Raw genomic sequence first — 19,387 nt, 5'->3', positions numbered from 1 at the left:
TGTATACACACTTGATTTGGTGCAGTGCTTCTTTTCACCACAGAATGGCACCCTTCTCCAGTGTGTTCAGTCTGCTGAACGCACAGCGTGTCTTCAGACCCTCTGCTCCATCTGTCAGTGAGCGTGTTATTTAATCACAGCTTGATGCTCACACAGCCTTAAGAATGTACTATTGTTTATTAATGATACTGTACACTTGCTTGCTTGACTGATATCTTTTGAGTTTCCCATTGACCATATACAGTCAGTGACAACTCTGCATCTATTTTTAAATCAATTTGTTCATGTAAATCAGGTGGTTACTGAGGTTACTTAGCAACTGTCAAATATTTATAGTTTGACATTTACCCATGTGTACAATGTAAAGATACTCCTAGATTATTTCCATTGGATGTTAAGCACCTCTAAAGACGCAACAAATGTAATTCCAAGAGGATGAACATGGGTTTTCACACACCGAAACGAGTGTGTGCATTCTTTCATGGCTTTGAAGTTGTGCCATAAGCGCGTTGTCCAGTTGGACAAAGTGCTGCACAGGTCTTCATTTCAAACAGCCCACACAGATCTGCACATTTTGAAGGAGGCCCAGAATTCTGTCCAAATGCTTAATTATACACAACAGTGGAAAATTACACTTCGGCTCTCTTTCACTGCTGTGAGCTCTGAATCTTTGAGTACGGTCAAGGTTTATGATCATAGTGATTCCTCCTCCTCTCCTTTTCGGCTCCATTCTCCACACCCTCCTCCTGCTACTTACTCCTTTTTAACCTCTTCCAGGCAGCCGTTGCCAGTGACTTGATGAATAAAGACGAGAGAAAACTCAAGCTCTCTGTTTCCATTTCCCCGTGGCTGCAGTGTAGCGTAATACAGACCGTTTATGGTGAGAGAGGAATGGGGTGTTTGAAGACGGTGACTAATTGGTACATGAAAAGGAGGAGTGTCTGAGATGAGAAAGCAAAGAAATAAAAATGTTTTTGTAAACAAACATTTAGAAAACTTAGGGTTGCTTCTAAGATGGCTGGGAATACACCTGTTTTATTGCATGCTCTATCTCTCTATTTCACCCACTCTGGGTCCATGAAGGTGACCTTGCATTCTGCCTGAGCTCATCCATTGATCTCATCACTGAAAGGACCTACGGGCTTCCATCCCACATGATTCAGGAGAGGGAGGGGCCACAGATACAGTACAGTAGGTGAGTATGCTGTGGGGGTGTATTTCAGCAGAGTGTGTGTAGGTTGTTGGTGAGGAGAGGGGCTGAGGAAAGAGAGATGTTAAAAACACACATCCATTCTCCTTCCAGCAATTCCTACCACCCAGAGCCATCAAATAATTGACTCAAACCACCGCCTGAACAACACACACACACACCCACATGCACACACAGAAATGCCTTTTCTAGCCTCCCACATGAAAACAAACTCATTAAATTGCTGTAGAATCAGATTCGTAGGGGGAACTGGTTAGAATTCTGTCAAGACTGTACATAAAGGGTGCAGTCATTCATTATTTTTACATTCAAAAGTTCAGAGTGACTATTTGCACTCTGGTGTAAATAGCATCTGCCATACAGTGCAGCTATTTGCACCCCAGTGGTCTGGTGAAACCACTGGAATATACGACAAACCAGACACTAGGTGTTGCTGCAGTGGCGTGGGGTTTAAAGACGGTGTGAACTCTTTTTCCCATCCTATTTAATGTTTCCACTCTTAATATTTCCTTTAATTGTAATTACAATAATAGATCAAAGGGAATCCAAGTGTTAATTATATGGCAGTGATTTGGTCATAGTGAATGTCAGGGAGTGCATAGAAGGGTTTGATCTGGCGGTGGGGTCTGTACATCTTACTCCCACAGCTTGGCATTGCTTGTGTGTAGATTGCACATCTGTATTACTATAGTAATTGTAGTTTCCATGTTTTTTGACAGAAAACATAGTTTTATTGTAATTAACCATGGCGTTACTACAGTAGTATGTTAGTAATATAGTAACCATGGTTAATTTTGTGGTTACTGTAAATTGACAACTAAATACCATGGTGAGACTGTGGTTACTGTAGTAAAACCAAGGATATTTTTTGTAAGGTTAGGGTTAGGTTTAGGGGTAGGGTTAATGTGGGACTCTAAATAAACACAATAAACACACTGAAGTGATGCCCATATACTGTATGTCAGTATTTAAAGATGGGTACAAATAGTATCTACCATTATTTGCACCAGGGTTGGGTGTCAAATCATATCTGCCACTAGGGTGTAAATAGCATACTCCATTATTTGCACCAGGGTGCAAATAGCATCTGTCTAAATGGTTTCACCCTTAAAGGAATATTGCAGGTTCAAAACAAGATCAGGGTCATTCAGTAAGTATTTGTATGTCATCTTGGATTCTAGACTGACACCTAGAAGTATGGATGCAGCATCATTCAAATACAATAAATGCCATTGTAGAAAATCACTATTCACAGTCAGCATTCATTAATTTAATTTAATCCACAAGAGAAAGTGTCCAAATACATAGTAATATTCAGCTGATGATGGGATACTTACATGGCAGCACCCAAGAGGGGACCATCTACTGATCTGATTGGAGTCTTCATCTCATGTGAGTCATCATGTTTATATACGTTTATAATATGTAATAATATTCCCATAGACACCCTTCACCAACACCTAACCCTAACCTTCCTTTGCATAATTAACCATGGTTTTACAGTAACCATAATATCACGTTGGTGTTTTGTAGTAATATCATAGTAACCACAAAATTAAAACATGGTTACTCTATTAACATCATATTACTGTAGTAACACCATGGTTAATTGCATTAAAACTATGGCTTCTGTCATAGAACTTGGTTACTGCATTATTACTATTGTAAAACCATGGAATATTAAAGGGTGGAGACAGGGAACATGATGGGAAAAACTGTGGGGCAAAATGGGAAATTGAACCTGGGTTGTCTGCACATCCATATCGCACTTACATACATTTACATTTACATTTAAGCATTTGGCAGACGCTTTTATCCAAAGCGACTTACAGTGCAATTATTACAGGGACAATCCCCCCGGAACAACCTGGAGTTAAGTGCCTTGCTCAAGGGCACAATGGTGGTGGCAGTGGGGTTTGAACCAGGGACCCTCTGATTAACAGCCCTGTGCTTTAGCCACTACGCCACCACCACTCCACCACTTCTTTACACAGCACGCCATTGCAGTTTCCACCTTACTATTTGAGTGCTAATAGTCACGCTATGTGGCAAGTGCTATTGACACCTAGTGCAAATAGTCACTCCACATAAAAAAAACATATTGTTTCAAAAATAGAGCCACAAGATGAAAACAGTATAGGTGTTTACATAATTTTGGTGTCATAAAGTCACATACTAACATACTAAGCCTATCGGTGTAAAGTTATATCCAATATAACAACTTTACTGCCATGACGAAGCAAATGCAGAACATTGATTTTATCATGCTAAAGTCATGTTAACACACAGTATAATGTTTATGTCTTGTGGCTAATCTTTTGAAACAGTGTATATTTTAATGTTTATGGACTGGCCTGATTCACTTTATAGGTACCTTACTGGAAGCACAATTTTTAAATAAACGAGGGATGATGCTACAAATACTGTCGATTGAGCTTAACTTGTATTGAATCTGGAATATAACTATAAAGTATATGGATAGTACTTTTGAAAACCTATGTTTAAAATCATGTACACTTGCATGAGAGGAGATTAAGAATCTGTTTAGATTTGTTTTAGACTCTATGGCCCTGATCGGCACAAAGAAAAAAGAGAGGAGAAGCTACTGAAACTTCAAAGCAGACATTGTTTCTATTGCAGGGTAAAATTACATGTGTGCCTTAGCAGGAAGGGAAGGAGCGAGAAACAGATTAAATGTAAAAGTAAGAAAAATGAACAGAGGAAGAGAGTAGTGAGCAGAGAGATGGCTATACTAGAGGCACAAACACTAGGGGTTTGGTGTGGGTGTGCAATAAATAACTGAGTATTCTGTAGACAGAGTGGGAGAGAGGCAAGGAGGGAAGGAAGGAAGGAAAGAAGGACAAAAAGAGATGGAAGAAAGAAAGAATTTAATTTATTAAAGCTACTAAAGTATACCAGTAGTTCACTTAAATGTGGCAGATATGAAAAATGTGAGACAGAAATTAATTCTGAGGCCATTTACTTTACTCTTCATTTTATGAGAGCACCACAGTAAATGAAGACACTTGTCATTTGTTCCTCTGTTCAGTAAACTGTACTGTATATCCATTATGATTTAATCTGAGCCAATATGGGGACCCACTTAATAACATCCAGTCCACATAAATTCAAACCAGCGTAACGCCTCACGTTACTGTGAAAATAAAATGACACACAAGCACACATGGTGAGGGCAACCATAAACTTCAATGACAAAAAAAAAAAACAGGAAAAGGGGGTCAAGTCTGGGACAGCAAAGATGAAAGCATTCATGGGGAGATGCAATGCAGACCTATTGTTCAGCACAGCTTTCTCAGAACCATGGAAACACAGGAACAAATGCTGGATCTTTCAATGCACTCTTCCTTTTGTGGTAGAGGTATGCAGTGAACTGTAGGCCAACCTTTGAAAAGATATTACTCACTCCCCCATAGAGTAACAGGATGGGAACAGTAGAGAAATGGAGGTGGATAGAGTGAGCCAAATCCAAAAACATGCTGCCCCCTCACCCCATCATAGCCAATTATGGCAGCTAGCCATTCCTCTCAAAGGAGACATCTATTTTCAAAGCCACTGTGATAGTTTGTGGAATAAGCATTTCGTTTTGCCATGTAAGGAAAGGTTTTACCCAGCAAATGGCCACAGGATGGAACACCTTATCATGTCACTTTTCCAGGGAGGGAAGTAGCCAGGGAGCACCCCCTGTTTTCATAGGATTGTAAATGCAACGCCTTTATCAGTCAATTTTACACTTTCAGTAAATGTTGCATTTTGAGTTTGTGCTATTATAGATGTACACTCACCTAAAGGATTATTAGGAACACCTGTTCAATTTCTCATTAATGCAATTATCTAATCAACCAATCACATGGCAGTTGCTTCAATGCATTTAGGGGTGTGGTCCTGGTCAAGACAATCTCCTGAACTCCAAACTGAATGTCAGAATGGGAAAGAAAGGTGATTTAAGCAATTTTGAGCGTGGCATGGTTGTTGGTGCCAGACGGGCCGGTCTGAGTATTTCACAATCTGCTCAGTTACTGGGATTTTCACGCACAACCATTTCTAGGGTTTACAAAGAATGGTGTGAAAAGGAAAAACATCCAGTATGTGGCAGTCCTGTGGGCTGAAAATGCCGTGTTGATGCTAGAGGTCAGAGGAGAATGGGCCGACTGATTCAAGCTGATAGAAGAGCAACTTTGCCTGAAATAACCACTCGTTACAACCGAGGTATGCAGCAAAGCATTTGTGAAGCCACAACACACACAACCTTGAGGCGGATGGGCTACAACAGCAGAAGACCCCACCGGGTACCACTCATCTCCACTACAAATAGGAAAAAGAGGCTACAATTTGCAAGAGCTCACCAAAATTGGACAGTTGAAGACTGGAAAAATGTTGCCTGGTCTGATGAGTCTCGATTTCTGTTGAGACATTCAGATGGTAGAGTCAGAATTTGGCGTAAACAGAATGAGAACATGGATCCATCATGCCTTGTTACCACTGTGCAGGCTGGTGGTGGTGGTGTAATGGTGTGGGGGATGTTTTCTTGGCACACTTTAGGCCCCTTAGTGCCAATTGGGCATCGTTTAAATGCCACGGCCTACCTGAGCATTGTTTCTGACCATGTCCATCCCTTTATGGCCACCATGTACCCATCCTCTGATGGCTACTTCCAGCAGGATAATGCACCATGTCACAAAGCTCGAATCATTTCAAATTGGTTTCTTGAACATGACAATGAGTTCACTGTACTAAAATGGCCCCCACAGTCACCAGATCTCAACCCAATAGAGCATCTTTGGGATGTGGTGGAACGGGAGCTTCGTGCCCTGGATGTGCATCCCACAAATCTCCATCAACTGCAAGATGCTATCCTATCAATATGGGCCAACATTTCTAAAGAATGCTTTCAGCACCTTGTTGAATCAATGCCACGTAGAATTAAGGCAGTTCTGAAGTCGAAAGGGGGTCAAACACAGTATTAGTATGGTGTTCCTAATAATCCTTTAGGTGAGTGTATACTATATACTTACGGTACACTATGTATATATGATGTAAACTATGTAAACCATGATAATACTATGGTTACTTTAGTGAAACCATAGTAAATTTTAGTTAGGGAAGGTTAGTGTAAATAGCATCTATCACGTGTAAAGCCTCTGGCTTTATATATTTATGCCATAATTTGCACCTATAAATTTAAGGTGTACGTTTACTCAAGTGTCATTTCAAAGGACCATTTTCAGTTACAAATTTACAGTAAATATACATTTTAAGTGGGCTTTAAACCTATGCTCATTAAATAGTTTTAATTTTACATTTTATGTTTACTTTCTCGAAACAGGATTAGCCTGTTGTATCTTTCCTCTTGATTGATGCATGCACATTTGACAGTGGTGCAGGAGGTGAACTGTGGCTACTCAAGTTTGATGATGGTGCAAAAGCAAATCATTTTTTTTTTTTAAAGTGTTCATCCAATCAAAACTTTGCAAACAGAATAGACATTCAGACACTAATGAAGGAATTCATCCACACTTCTCCAGAGCACAAGTGCACTGTAAAGCAGTTCAATGGAAAGGAGGAGGCGAGAACCGGCTTGACGATATAAATAATAGTTTAAATGAGAAACTTAAACAAAAGACGAACACACACATGACGGACATGTCCGTAAACGATCTCTCTCTCTCGTCGCACCACCGTCCGCAATCTGCCTTTATCCCTCTCGGAGGCTTAATTAGCCCGATAAGGGACCGGGTGTGTATAATCACGAACCGGCCCCGCCCTCCGCCCTGTCACATGCACCTACTGTGTTGTTTATTTCCTGTCAACGTGCAGGCTTGCTTATTTTACATGACAGCGTTAAATAGCATAATAGTTATTTTTAAATACAACAACACCAGTTTAAGCTTTGAGTACCTTGTAGCTTGGGAAGCTACAGTTTCATACTAGCTTCCCAAATACATACTTTTCTTCAATCAATACTGATTCTGTTATCAGACAGAAGTAAAGCGTCAGTCATTTTGTTGTTGCTTATGAGTGAGTGAGTGAGTGAGTGAGTGAGTGAGTGAGTGAGTGTGTACTGTTGTACTTGCTGAAAACTATTAGCATCTATAACAGTATGGAAACAGAATATTACATTGAATCAGTGTCATAACTTACCTATTACGGGCCACACCTGTCGGCCCCTTTTCACCCTTTCAGGGGGAGGGGGGCAGTGGGCGGTCCCACTCAATAGTTTCCGTCTTTCCATGGCTGGGGGGGTCCACTTGGAGTCAGACCTGTGTTAATTTTTTGTGTTTCCATTTTGGCAAACATTGCGGGGGACCTCAGGTCCTAGGGCTACTGCCCTCCCTGTCATCCCTTTAGTTATGCCACTGCATTGAATAGGTGGTTCTATTAAAGAAAAGCCAACCCCCTTCATACAAATGGAAGTATAAGGATTTTGAGAGCTATTTAATACATACGTAATTATTTTCAGTAGCCCTTCAATACAATTTGAACATCCCATAAATATGTCTAGGAAGACACAAAAAAATTATGTTTATGCAGGTGTTCTGATCATCATCTAAATATTAAGCAATGGAAAATCATATTTCTCCAGCTTACCCTGTGTATAGTAGAACATAAAATCAATACCCTGCTAAAAAAGAAAGAGTTTCTGCTGGTTAGTGCTTATCTTGTGCTACAGCAGTATGGTAGGATGGTCTCTTGTAATGCTCGTTGACCAGGCTAGTAAAGAAACCTGTCGGGAACATCAGTACATTTGCATCCCATGCTAGGAACTAGCATTCAAAACACAACATGTGCTGGTGACCATCATGGTCTTTTTAGAAGTGTAGGCAATTTGATAAGCAACAGATCTGCAAAGATTTCTTTGAAAGCAAAATGTTTTATTTCTAATGCTATACTGTGGGCAAATAATCATTTGACATCCATGATGGCAGAAAGGTTTACTGTAAGCTGTTAAATGTCTGCCTTCACCCTACCTTCCCTTTCTCTAATGTGAGCATCACAGAGAATGACATGATCCTCTTTAAATTGTCTTACCTTCAGAGGAAAGGTTTATCATTTCATCGACTCCAGCCAGAGAGCTTATCCAGTCCATGGCTGAAACAAAAAGATCAATCTGAAACTATTGGAAAAACGTCTCTCCTTCCCTCTCTTTCTCCCTTTCTCTTTACTTTAAGAGGTGCTAAGGATAAGAAATCAAATTTTAGTACATTTCTGACAACTAAAAATTGTGTCTGTATACCTTTATTTAACATTTATAAAAAGCAACTTGGTTAAATTCATTATTTGGAACTAACTAAAGACTTCAAACCTGAAGTCGCTTAAGGGGGTAAAAAGACTTGTAGCATTTTCTTTTATCAAGCGTAGTCAAACATAAAAATACGCACATCAAAATCCAAGTCAGCTTTGCAGAATATTATAGCATTCATTATGAATCCTCCACACACTGCGAGCTTTGAACACTTTTTATCTTTTAGTACATTACTCATCCATAGACGCTTCTCTGCTGGGAGACATATTTAATTGAATTCATCTATCCTTCAGCATGGCCACTGAGGAAACAAGGGGCTGGTCATAGAAAAAAGAAAACACTGTAGATGGAGGGTTTCTGGCTGCTAACAGCAGCTTGCTGTTGTGGTGCCAGAGCGGTCGATCCCTTATGACTTCTGGATAGCTGCCTACGAGGAAGTCTAGGTGGACAGGCGATCAGAGAGGATCAGTTTTATTATTCAGTCAGGAGTCATCCATCAGCACAGTGAGCTGGATGAAATGTAGGAAATGGCTGTGGGTTTTAATGATGGGTGTGCATACATTAGGCTTACTCTATAATTGCATGAGTTTAACATCAGTGCCTGATAATGTAAATGTAACATGATGGGTGTTTTTCTCAGTTATGTGAATCAATCTTCAATCAAGAAGCCCAAGCATGCAGTCAATGTGTGAAGTGTGCATGCTACCTCAACAGATTCCAGTTTAAGTCTGTTTAAAAATATGTATATATATTTTCATTAGCTCAACTGAGAGAGCATAGTGCAAGAATGCCAAGATCAAGGTTCCCTCATGAAGTTCTCTGGGAACACACCAATGAATCCAACTTTGAATTCGCTGCAAGTCGCTTCGGGGAACAAAAGCATCTGCAAAATATGCAAAGAGATAAATTGGTTTTTACTTTCACATTTGTTGGTGTATGTCAATTCTGTTCTTCTTTGTGTATTTTTGAGTATGCTGGTATTTTTGAATGAGCATGTCTAAAGAAATAAAGCTCTGGTAAGAGCCATTAATAACTTAAGATATTCATAATATAGTAATTTCTTATATTAAAATATGCATGTTTTGAATATTTAGACTGTCATTAATGTCATTAAGTAATATTAATTGGTTTAATATTTTGTATTTGTACAAAATATGTGCACATATTTGGATCACATGACTTTAGTCAATTAAACAGGTAAAAAGTTGAGGAAGTTACTCAAAAAATTTACTAATTGCTACTATAATATTGTAATCAGATTACTGACTTTACTGAATATTTAATCAGAAATCATATTATTAATTACTTTTGAGGTACTTTTTAAAACAATGTTTGCAGAAAAGCTTTTATTTTTCCACTCAACAAATTTAACATTTAAAAAAGTTGCTCACACACACTTCAGCTGTCACATACTTAATTCATGTTTCAATGTATTCTACATGAATCATATTTTAGAAATATGTGTAACTAAAGTAAAGTCATTAAAAGTAATTAACTTAATTGAAAGTCAGTAACTTTTATCAGATGACAAGAATTTGAAATGTAATCTGCTGCACTACTTTTTTTTTTCAAAAAAAGTAATTAGATTACAAAAATGTATTACTTTGTAATGAAATAACATCCAACACTGTCCTGGAATAACCTTTTTTTATATGAAGATAAATGGAGTTTGTACTAGACAGTCTTTTAACCATGTAATCATCTTTTATTACAAGCTTGTAGTGTGTTAATACTTTTTCCTATGTACTTGGATGAATGGAAAGTGAAACTGTTACACTGCAAGTTTAAAATGGCTTAGACCGCCACTATAGCTCCTCTCCAAATTTCTCAAACAATCTTTAGAGTGAGAACACACAAACTCATGAGACAGGACTGCCCTTTTAACCGTAATCATTAATGGGAAGGTGCCACTGGTTTATTATCAAGACTGTGACTGCCCCGTAATCCAATCATTACAGTCAGAGCACCTGACAAGGCCATCACTCAGTCTCTTAACAGATCTGACCCCTACATTCTCCATCCATTTGACTCCACTCTCCTGCTTTCCAATTTGAGGTCCCCTGGGCCTTAGTTGCCCAAGAGGCACAGATTCTTCACCCAATGTCCTAAGCAAGGGGAAATTGCTTAGTCAAGTCACGTTAAATGATTGGGTGAGTTTGAGTCCAATTGCCTTTTGAATGAGATTCTGGCCAGTAAAATAGCCAAGCATACCATGCTAATGGAAATGTTAAGAATCAAGTAGAATACCAGGACAACATGGCATCTTCCAAAATTGATTTGTTTGGCAGAATGTTAGCCACAGTCACCATTCACTTTCATTAACTGTACTTCTTTAGTTCAAATCACACTTAAAAAACAGTATTTTTCAGGCTGATCCATTTAATGCACAAGAGCGTTCTTGAGTAAACAGACAGCCGATGTCAGTCAATAAGGTGATTGACTCTTTTGACTGTAGATGGGACAATCATACAGCTGCCATATTCAGTGTTACAGTTTCTCCCATTCATATTGTATGAATACAAGGGACCCATCTCATACTATAATGTCTCTGGATGTGAATGTGGTTTCTCTGGATTTCTCCTGCTGCACCATTCAAATTGAATCCCTGATCCGCAGGCCGTCAGAGGTTTAAGCTTGAGCACGTAAGTGTCTTTTAATGTCTTCAGAGTGTGGCATTCCCAACTGGAGGGAAACTTAAATTAAACCCGACTACGCCACCCTGGGGGAGAGCCAGGGAAATACTCCCAATAAAGGACACAAGTGTAGAAGTTTTACCAATTGAAGGCAAAGAAATAAGCGAAAAGGGAGACGAACTACACGAATAGGAGCTGATATGCAGCACAGCAAACGCGAGGCGCTTAACCGGAAAGCCCAAGCGAGCCGCAAAGCATAACAGCAACACAATTGCCGGTGAGCAAACAGCAGAATAAAATGCCTGTAAGCAACACCGAAAAAGGCAAAATTAAAGAAGCAAAATAAAAAACAAAAATGCCCATAAGCAAAACCGAAAAAGGCAAAACAAAACAAAATGCCCGTAAGCAAAACAAAACGCCCGTAAGCAAAACAAAACAAAATGCCCGTAAGCAAAACAAAACAAAATGCCCGTAAGCAAAACAAAACGCCCGTAAGCAAAACAAAACAAAATGCCCGTAAGCATAACAGCAGTAGCGTCACATATAGTGTCTTCAGCTAGCGATTTGTTGAGGTTAAACTCTCCATGCTTACCTTAACAAAAAGACAGAGTTAAATTACATCCAACGAACCCCGATGTGAAAAAGGGAGAGGTGTACTTACAATTTGGTTGAGTAACCACCAGACGCAAAGTTGTATGATTGTTCACAATGAAAACCTGAGGCTCAGTGTACAGACCATCATTCACCCACCTGCTAAGGCTGCTGTTACTGTGAACACAATACAATAAATACCTCCACAATATGCGATCTAGAAAATGTAAATACCAGACATACCTGAAAGCAACCTCCACCGCAAACTCGCCACAACGCGCACGCCACCAGCGCCACTCTATTAAAGATGGTAGATCAGCATTTTTAGCCTCGAGATGTTCACATCATTAAAGAGTGAGCAACACCTCAACCTACCTGAATGGAAACAACACGGAAATGCCAGGAAGTGAGGAAGCCAGACTCACCAGGACATGTATACACCCGTCAAAATAAGGGTCCTTAAATTGTATGGCAGCTCCCACCTCATTGGGCTGCCAAAACCATACTCCAACCAGGCCAATAGGATGGTAAAATAACTTATCCTGCCACAAGAGCATTTTGACTTCTTTGCCATGTATACCTCAAAGAACAAATATGTAGCTGGATGTATGGATGTATGGTTCCACAGCATGAAGGATACTAACGGGCGGATCACCCGTTGGTATCGGGCTCTCCAGCCCTTTAAATTCAAGGTGTCAATCCACAGGCCGGGGGTGCAGATGGTTGTGGCTGACTTTCTCTCCAGAAATGGGGCAGATGTTGCCCCGGCCTGAGTCAGCGGTGGGGTCATGTGGCATGGGGGGGCGTGGTAGTGTGTCGGTCTGTGGGAGAGAGAGAGAGATAGAGCGGTAAGGCTTGTCACTTGGTTTGTAATTACCTCCAACACCTGTGTCTTGTTATAGTGATACGGAGAGAGACATTTAAGGAACGCCAAGTGTCGAGAGAGAGAGAGAGAGTGTCCAGAAAGCACGATAGCACTGAACCGAGAGAGAGTGTTTTCCATTTAGAGTGCTTTCATATATTTAAAAGAATATTTATTTGTTATCGACGGTTACCATCGATTGTGTGCTTAAGGAGAATAATAAAAGGACTGACCTTGAACCTGCTTCGTTGTCTCCTGACTCCTCCATTGCGCAAACCAAACCAGTTCACAACTGTGTGTTAATATAAAGAGTAAACATATTACATCAAATAAAGAGTAGATTTTAAAATGTATCTGTATGTTTTTCCTCTCTATATGTTATGTTAGTTTAATCAATAAATTATTGTCTAAAAGTAATTTAATACAGTCAGTATGAAATAAAGCACTGCAAGAATGAAGGTAAACAGTAAATTCCCAGCTGGTACGTCTTCCTCGTGGTGGACTGTGGGCAATTAACCGTTGTCGAGTATACATCAAATGTACACTCAGAATTAGAGTGCATTGTGCAAGAATGAGTGAACAAAAGTAGGGAACGAGTGGCTCACTCAGAATTCAGTCCTACACTCCTACAAAATGGCAGACACTCGAAATAGTGCACTATATAGTGGATAGGAGGCGGTTTTAGACACAACAAGTGTTCCTGGACTGGAGTTGGTGCCCTATGCAGGCTGCGTACTCTACATTTAGAGAGTGGTGGCACTGCTGTACAGAACTATTGAAAATTGTAACTACACTGAAATAAGAATCCACGCAGGACTTTAAAAGCTATGAAATAGCAAAAGTAGGCATTATTGAAGCACAATCTTGCTTTGGTTTATATTTCAGCATTATAATGTCCCTGTGGGACATTTTCACGTTTTCACCGTAATAATGACTAGAAATGTTTCCAAACCTCTCTTCTTATTGACAAATTCATCTTGATCTGACAAGAGCCCTTAAAGGGATAGTTCACACAAAAATTTTAATTCTCATTATTTACTCCATACAATGCAAGTGAATGGGTGGCAACATTTTAAAGCTAAACAAAATCACATAAGTCAGCGTAAAAGTAATCCATAAGACTCCAGTGGTTAAATCAGTATCTTCAGAAGTGATGTGATAAGTGTAGATGAGGAAGAGAGTAACAAATCACCTTCAAATTCTTCTTGTGTTTTTGGTGATTCACATTCTTCTCAGCATAACGATCCCTACTGATCTGTTTCTCACTCACACCAATCATATCACTTCTGAAGATATGGATTTGACTACTGGAGTCTTATGGATTACATTTATGCTGCCAGTGTGTGCTTTTTGGAGCATAAAAATGTTGGCCTACAAAGCTAAAATAGTCTTCTACAAATCTTAATTTGTGTTCTGCAGAAGAGAAGTTGAATAAGAAGAATAAGAAGTTGTCTTATATCTCCTTATTGTGTTGCATGGAAGAAAGAAAGTCCATACGGGTTTGGAACAACATGATGGTGAAAGATGAAAGAATTTCCATTAATAAGAATAATAATTCTGTAATACATTTTAAATGTGTATTATGTAATGGAATATAGATGAGTTAACATCCATTGTCATTTGTGAAAATAATGAGTTAATCACTACTTGAGGACTCTTTTAATTGGATACTTTCTTACTCTTACTCAAGTAATTATTTATGTTAGTGCTTTTACTTCTACTTGAGCAATTATTTTATTTAAGTAATTGTTCTTTTACATGAGTACAGTTTTTGGCTACTATACCCACCTCTGATAAAACAAATTCAGCACCCTACCATTCCTAGCCTACACCAATGGTCCCAACATTTTCACCCTAGTCCAATCCTTAACGCAACCATTGATCAACAGAGGTCAGTAGTGAGCAAGCAGCAAATCCCCAGCATGAGAGAGAGAAAGCGGGTTGTTCATCAACATTCTAACAGGGTGTTTTGTAAATAAGCAATGCTATGATAGCAGCGGACTGGCTGCCGGGGATGTCTGGCCATGTCCGCCTGGAATAAAAGTGACATGTGTCTGGAAAGCTGCCACAGATGAGGCCCTTCCTACAGGCGTGACTGCGACTGCTGAGTGAGACAAATAAATACAAAGTGACGAACTTGCCTGGCAGGTCCCACAGTCATCTCCCTCCCTACATACCACAGCACTTACGATGAATACATTAACATCACAAACACTGCACTCCATGCTAAGGAATTTACAGATTAGTTAAAAAAAGTGAAGTGTGTAATTGTTTGATGTTAAAATACTTTTTCCTATCTCAGCTTAATATACAGAGGGAACTGTAAGTGGAAACACTGTGGCTCTGTGTCACTATCAAAACATTGCACTGTTTGTTTGAGCATCCCAACCAGCCCGACACAGCAACATTGACTCAAATAATGCTGTACATTTGGACTGTATTGTGGAGCTGTTTACCTAACCAATTCCATTTGGTGCTACTAAAGGCACAGAAATGACACACTTCATCTTTAATGACTGTTCAAATTAATGCTTCCTTTTGAATGAACTGACACTTTAGATACAAGCATTGTGCCAAGGCTTCCTCGATACACATGGACACACACACAAGCCATTCTCTCTCATAATCTCATTTTCCATCCAACGCCAACCACTCACATGCACTTTACAATGCCTAAAAATGCATTTCCCCTCTCCCTCTCTTACTCTCCACCATGCACATTCTGCTATCAATGAGAAATCATTGACGCACTCCAACTACTCCCTCAATCCTACCAGGCTGGGGAAACCCTAGAAGTGAATAAAAGCCTAATGGAGTAGACTCATTATAGCACAAAGCACCAATATCATCCCAGTCTTAGCGTGCTCTTCAGGCGCAGCAGGTTCCCTATACCGCTGATAATGTATGTGTGAGCATGGCGCTGTGCCCATACCTATCAAAGCGTGTGAAATGTGACAGTGCCGATGGACTCTGGGTGTGTTGATTTAAACCACTCAATACTCACCTTCATCTTTGCCTTTCCTCCCATTTCACAACACTTATTTATTTCAGGCACATCAAAAATGTCTTCTCTACACAAACCATTTCTCTGGAACATTTGTTCCTTCTTCATCTCATTATAGCTTTAATGCTCAGTCATTGATCTGCTCTGTGTGCTAGTTATGCAAAGGTTTGAGTGCAGGCTATACGGCAAGCCCTACGCTGATGTGTGTTCATTCTCCAGAGCCATTCTCAGCTTTCAGAAAAGAGCAAAGGTTAATCAAAAGAGTCCACAGATAATATATAGCACACACAAATTATCGTAAAGCATTGACTGTGGCAGTGTTTAGGTTTATATCATGCTGCCATGAACCTTTAAATATATTATCTTGTGTTTTAGTCCATGCAAATTCTATTTTGTAATGTTTCCCACTGTTTTACTGTCACGATTCCCTTGTTGTCTGCCCTGGGTTTCACTTGTCATTGTTAAATGTACTACACTTCCCAGAATCCACCTGCCATCACCACTGCCATTTTGTTCATTGTTCTCACCTGTGTCTAATTCAGTCATCACTCACTGGTTATTTAAGCCCTGCTTTCTGTTACGAATGAGGCAGCGAGGAGAGGGGATCTAAATGCAGGTTTCTTTATTTAGCAAAATCAAAACAAACACAAAGGAAAAACCCTCGATGGGGAAACAAACATAAACTAAGAACTCGGACAGGGAAACACAGATCAGGCTTGACAACATTCAACGAACGACAAGGAGTGAACAAAACACACACAGGTGTAGACACAGGTGAGAACAATGAACAAAATGGCAGTGGTGATGGCAGGTGGATTCTGGGAAGTGTAGTACATTTAACAATGACAAGTGAAACCCAGGGCAGACAACAAGGGAATCGTGACATTTACCTCCCTATTATGGCAAATACCCAGCTTAAAAGACCAGTTTCCAAGGTGGTTAGTGCTAGTATAGCAGGTATACCAGCATAGCTATGTTTTCACCAGGAAATACATAGAAATAAATAAAGAAATAAAAACAAAATATAAAAGAACAATTCCTGCTCAACCAGCATGGCCTTTCTGAATGAAGCTGATTGGATATTGTGTCCTTGAAGAGGAAAATGGGAGAAATTTTGGAGAAAAATTTGGGGGCAAAAGATAAAGTGATAGTTCACCCAAAAATGTAAAGTCTCTCATATTTTACTCACCCTCATGTCATCCCAGATTTGTATAATTTTCTTCTGCAGAACAAAAATTATGATTTTTAGAAGAATATTTCAGCTCTGTAGGTCTATACCAGGGGAGACAAACCCTGCTCCTGGAGAGCTACCTTCCTGCAGAGTTTAGATCCAACCCTAGTCAAACACACCCAAACCAGCTTATCAAGGTCTTTAAGATTACTTGAAAATGACAGGCAGGTGTGTTGGAGCTAAACTCTGCAGGAAGGCAGCTCTCCAGGAGCAGGGTTGGTCACCCATGGTCTATACATTGCAAGTGAAAGGGTGCTCCAAAAAGCACATAAAGGCATCATAAAAGTAATCTATACAACTCCATTGTTTTAATCCATATTTTCAGAAGTGATATGATTGTGATATGATAGGTGTGGGTGAGAAACAGATCAATACTAAGGTCCCAGTTTGCTTTAAATTCTTCTACCTGCCCATGATGGGGTGATATGCATGAATAATGTCAATCAACAAAAACACAAGAAGAAGAATGGGAAAGTGATCTGTTTCTCACCCACACCTATCATATTGCCTATGAAGATATTGATTTATCCACTGGCATCTTATGGATTATATTATGCTGACTTCGGTGATTTTTGGAGTTAAAAACATTTTTTGGCACCCATTCACTTGCGTTGTGTGGACCAAAAGTGCTGAGAAATTCTTCTAAAAATCTTCATTTGAGTTCGGCAAATGAAAGAAACACGTACACATCTGGGATGACATAAAGGTGGGTAAATGAAGAGAGAATTTTCATTTTTGGGTGAAATACTCCTTTAAGAAAGGTGGAGTAAAGGAATAAGTATACAGCAAATAATGCAAAGTGTTACTGCTTTTAATGGAGCATAATTTTCATTTTAACTCTTGAAGTCAGTTCTATGAATTCTGTCAGGATAAATTAAGGGCACCTGTGTGTGATATTTAAATTGAAAAACATTTTTCATGTTGTGCCCTTGCTCTGCCTTGTGGTAACTCAATAACAACCCTTGACAGATTGAATTTGTAATCTTAAGTGTGTAAAGTGAGCAAGTCCATTACATATTTATATTTTTCACTGTTTGTCATGCAAACCTGCATTACCACGATATCCAGAGGAATCAAATTACAGCCTGCTTCAGACGATTCTATTTGTGGAATTATGGGGTTAAATTTTCCAGAAAAAGTCGACGAAGAAACTCAAAAAAGGTAAACAGACATGGTAAAACAAACATCAAAGCACTTCAACAGCCATTCACAGATGCAACATTAAGCCTTTTGTTTGTTATTCTGCCATGCAACCTCACCTTTTTTATGGGTAGGTATTTAATTTGTTTATGCAACCACCCAGCACTTAATGGAGGAGCAATCCCATTTTTTTCCTGATTTTGATTATATTATATTGTAATATAAGTGTACCTGTGCAGAATTCCAACATGATAGTGTATGGTGTCATTAGGGTCTACTAGACTGAACATGAAGGTGCAGGACTTACTGGTTCCCATGGAGACAATGTTCTTTACCTTGAAAGAGACGTGGAGCCTGGCAAAGAATTCCACACTGCCATAAATTGAAACAAGCCCGTTCGTGCCCCTTCATTTTCCTCAACTACTCTTTAAAAAAAAAAAAAGGAAAAGAGCATTTATGAGCAACCATCAATTACACATTTATTGGCTGTCCACAGTTTGCTAAAGCAGCCCAACAACATGCTATGATATTACCAGTGAGTTGGCAGTGCAAGGGGGACTATGTTTTGAAAGTAGACCTGTACTGTATGTGTTTCCTTATGTGTGTGTATTTCTATTTGTGGAGAAGAGAAAAAGGTCACTGTTAAGGCCAAAGTATACTTTGGGTTTTTCGTATGCCCAGTTTTTCAAAATACATGGACAGTCTACGCATGCACCTGGAGTTGGCTGTACTAAAAGAATATCACACAGCAGTCACAGTGCAAGTGTGGCAAATTTGTCTGTGTGGGCCAAAATAGTATACTTTTAAAGGCTAGAATGTTTGACTGTCCACGAAACATAAAGGCGAAAAACAAAGGATAACCCAGCCTTTAAGGCCAAAATATTGGTTATAACATCAATATAAACAACATCAGCACAGAAAATGTGTACAATTCATGTCTGTGCTAATTGTCTGCAAATGCAACTTCTGGTGGTAAGTGTTAAAAATGCTGACCCCTCACGAGTTCACGAGTTCGAATCCCAGGGTGTGCTGAGTGACTCCAGCCAGGTCTCTTATGCAACCAAATTGACCCAGATGCTAGGGAGGGTAGAGGCACATGGGGTAACCTCCTCGTGGTTGCTATAATGTGGTTTGCTCTTGGTGGGGCACGTGGTGAGTTGTACATGGATGCTAATGTGGATGGCATGAAGCCTCCACATGGGCTATGTCTCCGGTAATGGGGTTGACGGTCTCATACATGGAGGCAACTGAGATTTGTCCTCCACTACCCGGATTGAGGCGAGTCACTACGCCACCACAAATATTTAGATCACATTGGGAATTCCAAATTGGGTAAAAAAGGGGGGGGGGGGTGGCTAGAGCCTTCGATCATGTGATGTAATGGCATGCGGAAACACCCCAGTCTTTAAGAACAAAGTATACTTCAGTTTTCAGTGTGCCGCTACGTCTCACGCA

This window comes from Xyrauchen texanus, chromosome 39 (genome assembly GCF_025860055.1).
Source record: "Xyrauchen texanus isolate HMW12.3.18 chromosome 39, RBS_HiC_50CHRs, whole genome shotgun sequence".
Classification (NCBI taxonomy): domain Eukaryota; kingdom Metazoa; phylum Chordata; class Actinopteri; order Cypriniformes; family Catostomidae; genus Xyrauchen; species Xyrauchen texanus.
This window is presented reverse-complemented; position numbering follows the sequence as displayed.